This window comes from Olea europaea, chromosome 6 (assembly GCF_002742605.1).
Source record: "Olea europaea var. sylvestris chromosome 6, O_europaea_v1, whole genome shotgun sequence".
In the NCBI taxonomy this organism is placed as follows: Eukaryota; Viridiplantae; Streptophyta; class Magnoliopsida; order Lamiales; family Oleaceae; genus Olea; species Olea europaea.
Window position 1 is genome coordinate 16537081 of NC_036242.1, and position 5487 is coordinate 16542567.

At 33.5% G+C, this 5487-nt stretch overlaps 1 pseudogene; it reads right to left on the minus strand.

The window, feature by feature from the left end:
* Positions 1 to 1801: 1801 nt before the first annotated feature.
* On the minus strand, positions 1802 to 4344 carry LOC111395217 (annotated as a pseudogene).
* Positions 4345 to 5487: the final 1143 nt, after the last annotated feature.

Genomic DNA, 5487 nt, shown 5'->3' on the forward strand with positions numbered 1-5487 from the left:
AATTAACCCACGAGCCGAGTTAAACAGCTGCAAAATACGGAATTATCGAAAAATTACCAAAAATAGCAAAATCCTAACAATCAAACCAAAATAAAATATGAAATAAAAGAAGTAAGTTGCCAAAAATTGCCAAAAATTTGGTTCAATCTGGATTCTCTAACATCTAGTAAAAGGGAAACGAAATATTACCATAAATAGTAAAAAATATCTAAAAATTGAATTTTGAAAAGGAAAACAGTGGATTTTGGGCTCAAAATTGATGACCACCGAGCATAGCTAGTGGCCATGATGTGCGCGTCGAAGAGAGCTTTCCGGATTACGGTTATAACAACGATTTTGATAACCGTAGCCAAAGTTATGGTCAAATTACCAAAAACGTGTCAAAATTACCCCAGTTAAGAAAATATTGCATTTATTTTCCATCTTTGCACCTATCCACCATCTCATGGTACCTCAGCTCCATCAACGAGCTATCTGACAGATCAGCATCACTCGACTCGGATCCTCCTAAATCACAATCAAATACTGAAAAGAAATCATAAAATTAAAGGAATGCGTAAAATTTCTAATTACATGTTAGAAGAAAATCTACTGTACCCATCTTCAAAGTCTGGTCCAAGATTATCTTGCACCAAAATCAAATGATTGACGATATATAATATTATTTTGAGGAAACCATAGATTTATTGGGTAAATTTTAATGAACTTGAAAGGAGGAAATGGGTAAAGGGTTTGGGTGGAAAGTGGAAAAGGGTCTGGGTTAGCTGTTAATTTGCAATAAATGGTGATTGATGAGGATGCCAACGTCGGTGAAATCTAAAAACAAGATTGAAGACCTAGTCAAAGAAAAGAAAAAGATAAACGAAGCGAAAGAAGAAAAAAGACAGTAGGAAGAAAACACGGGGATCTTGGGAAAGAAAAAAGGAAAACAAAAGGAAAAGTAATGGAAATAAACATGGGAGGAAAAAATTCTTCTATATAAATTGAGAACAAGGGAGGCTAGCATTAAGCCCTTGTTTGAGCCACATTTTTTATAGGAAAATTCTACTTGTACATAATTATTGTACATAATGGTGTCCATAATGTGATGTGGCAATCATTCGTTGTTGATGTGCAAGTGTAAGATTTAAATTGAAGGTTGGATCCAATGGTCATTTTTGAACCACACAGTTCCCAATAAAATAATTTTACATGTAAAAAAATAAAAAAGAATTCCCCATACTTTTTAATCACACATTCTTCAAAAAATCAATATTACAAAATATATTTTCCCAAAAAATGGGCACAAGCAAACCCTAAATGTTTAATTGATTAGAATGAAATGCATGAAATAGTGATTTTAACTCCTTTAATAGTGGCATTACGGCTTTTACAAGAATACGAATCACTTGGCAATTTTTCTTGTTCTAGCAATACATTTGGAAGTTGGATCACTAAAGATCAATGCACTTAGCTCATAAATAATCTTGTGGTACGTGAATATATCCTTGTGGTTTTTCTTTTCAATTATTTTCTCATATAATATTTAACATAACTATCTGTTTGTGGACTAGTGAACAAAATGCCAATTAGAATAACTTGTATCTATTGACCAAACAAAGAGCGTACCATGTATCTTTATTTTTAATTTCAAACAATATATGATGCAACAAATATATTGATGTCACTGCATCGAGTCATTAATTCATCGCCTTTGCAACTATTTCTACCATACATTCTCAATAGATAATTTCTTAATGGAGATAAAAGGCTAGATACTAGGACCCAAGAACTGTGGAATTTTTATCATTTGCGCTATTCTTTAAGGACGGTACACTAGGACAGTATCATCAAAGAGTGTGGAGTTGATGAACTCTTCACGGATTAGGAGCTGATGATTGTCATCGTAACTGTACATTAGAGGAACCATTCTTGCAAGATTAAAAGAAGCTTTTGTGAAAGATGAGCTTGATGAGTTTTTATTTAAACGAAAACACTCCTTGTTAAGATGCTTCCATTCACTTGATACCATATCAATAACATGCTCTCGCACAGTCTCAATGGTTGATCCTGGATTCTCTTTCATGTAGCACTCTATGTACGAACCATCGTTTCCATCTTGCTGCTCATCCTGTCGTTATTTTGATACAAAACAAATGAACAATCATTGTGTAATTAATTAACAAGGAAGCGTCAATTATAAAGTTTAAAATTCTAGATAATGGTCTCGCCTAAAAGGTTAAATTGTTATAGAGGGGAAAAGTAATGTGGAGTTATAATATAAAATTTTAATATGTAGTTAATTACCTTGGCACTTCCAAAGTCATCCCAGAGACGGAGAATAGCGGCCACATAGGATATGAGTTCTGCTATATCATCCACTTGAACGGCCCCTCCTGTTTTTCTATTGACTCCCAAAAGAAAAAAGAGGTGGACGAGCACCACATGTATTCCTGAACTCACCTTCCAATTTTCTAGGTACTCATGTGAGGTTGGCAAGTGCCCTGAAGCAAACCATTTAACTTCTACTAGGAAGGCGTCACACAGACTTCCCCACTACAACAAATAAAGGATATGCCATCAATGTCATCTATGCATATGTCATGCAGAGATATATTAGGCCATAGTTTTGTTTAGCTAAAAATATTAGATTTTTATCTAAGTCAAAGTTAAAACCACACATTTTATTAATCTATAGTTTTTATTGACACTTTAACCATACATTTTATCAAATTTTATCAAAATATACTAAAATTTTGATTTTTATCAAAACCAAACAAGGGTCACATATTGGCATGGATGAAAAAAGAGTATCTATCTTACTGCTGACTTTAGTGAATCAATCGGATTATATCCGTGCTTTTTGTAGATCTTGTTGCCTATATCATTTGTGGTGTCAAGAAGGGCTTTGTAGCACATCTTCACGGGTTTTGGTAACATCTGAACGACCGCACAGTCCCACCTGTACACAATTTAAATATATAAATCATCAAAAGATATTCAAGTTAAACATATTGCACGTCCACTATTGCTCTCCCTTCTAAAATTAGAAAAGAAAATGTTTTATACATGTGCACAGCTCGGGTAAAGACAGTAAGTTCTTCTGGTGTCCCATATTGATCGAAAATGACGTCTATTAAGTAAATAAACGTGATGGATTTGGAGAGCTCAAGCCTTTGCTCCGACATGCTTGGATCGCTCAAGGAAGCCATAGACCATGTGTACCATTTTAACGGTTGGTTCCTAGCCTTCTTTAATTCCTGAGCCAAACCAAGGTCTTTCCACCACCTAAAATTACAAAAGATTCCATTTTTAGTTTTCCTCAAAATATTCAAGAAATTTTCATACGTGCTATGTCTTCTTACTTGGAAATTTTGTCCAGTTCTTGTGGGTTGGCGGTCCGTGCCACGGAAATATTCATTTTTGCGAGCTCTTTCAATGTTTTTCTCCATCCATTTATGCCTTGGAAATCTCTAATAGACTTCTTTGCATTAAATCTTGCAATGCTTCTGTGATAAGGATGCTTCAATCTGTTACTAACAATTTGGCCACTAAATTTTGCTGCTTCATCAAGAATATCTTTTCCTCCTGTCACTAGCTGCGCAGCTTCATACAACTCCATCAATCCTCTAATATCTTGCTTTAATTTCCCTTCGAACACCCCATCTTTTCCATTGAATTTGTTGAATATGTCTGTGTCACGGAATTAATTTGATTACGACTAATAATCTTTTTTTTTTCAATTAATTAACAAAAACAAGCACCAAACAAAGACAAAATAATAAAAAATAAAAAATTGCAACCTGCGGAAATGGAAAAACCATGTTCTCTCAAGAGTCTGAAGAAAAGTGAAAGATCGTGAAGAGTGTATCTATCAAAAGAAGTGGTGGCTTCCATGTAATGTCGCTGAAGAACTGCTTCAATCTCTTCCTGAAAATGGTAATCAACATCTAGTCGCTAGATAGCATCCACCAACATTAAGCTTTCTATTTGATTTTCTAATTCCTCTGATTTCAATATTTCCCTGACATCCTTCAGTTTTTGTTCATATTCCATGGAAAATTCATCCTGCAAGTCAGACTTTTTTTTTTTTTTTTTGCTTTACGTGAATATACATCGACTAATAATATAAAAAAAATATATGTGAATATATAGTTATAGAACATAAATAACCTTAAAACTTTGACCATTCAGAATAATTTGGTGGGGTTTAGATAGTTCAGAAGTTGCTTCTAGAATGGTCCACTTCTGAGGAGTAGCTCTACATGCAACAAGAGATGGTCTAATATCTCCATTATCTGCAATTTTTGTATAAATATTAGAACAATGGCTGGGAAAAGACGAGGGGCTCTTGTAGACTGCCATGGCACAGAGGAATGTATCTTCAGATAAATGGCTGTGCTTATTAATTAGAAGACGTTTGCTTGATAACACTAAGAATTGATTATGGGGTTTATATAGGATGCAAACCACATGCATTAATTAGTGTTTGCGTGCTGAGTCTATTATCTCTATTAGTGACTATCATTAATTAGTGTTTGCGTGCCGAGTCTCGATGTGTGGGACTGCCAAGAAAATGTTTAGCACGTTCACGTCCATTGATATTGATAATTTCTTGACGAATTCGATTAATGACTTTAGTATTTACCATCAATGTCACCATTACGTATTGAAATACATTTTTATGTGGAAGATCTTTTGTTTTCCATTTAGTATTAATCCTATTATCGTAATTAAATATAAGAATTCCATTTAATATTAAAAGAAAATGACCTTTTTCAAGTAAATTTGGCTTTTAAATTGACTTTAAGTATTACTTGTAACGATTTAGTTGATAAGAGGACTCATACCTTGTAGATTTTTCTGTCATCAAACTTGATTGTTCAATATATTTATCTTTGTAAATTCCATCAGGATCCTCAACCTTTTTTTAGTAAGCACTCGTGTTCTTGTCCTACGCTTGGTTATATTCATTTCTCAAACTCTTTATAGGAAATTAATAAAACAGTGGCATCAACTTTCATTTAGAAATTCTAATAGAGTAAAATTTTTCAATGTTTCTTGAAATTTATCCCCGATCCTTCAACTCATTCCAAAGAGCATCTATAACGCTAATATAAATTGCATAAAAATTTTTGCCACATAAGCATATAGATATTTTAGACTTGTTTTGCTTCTCTAAAAGTAATTTTTGGCTTACAAAAGGCCCTCCTGAACACACAATTAGGACTTGTTTGACCCAATTTTTTGGGTAAAATAATTTTGCAATAGTGATTTTTGAAGAATTTATGGTAAAAGGTAGGAAAAAATTTGAGTTTATTATTTTACTAAGAGAATATATAATTGAAAATGAAATTTTGTAAAATGGGACTCAAACTGGAGCATAATTATTTAGTCATTAGACATCTATGTCACAATAAACTGCAATATATAAATGAATTGATGGGTGCCATGTTTTTAGAAGGCGAGATAGAGAAAAGTGTGCTGCGCATTGGCAACCCATGGTCG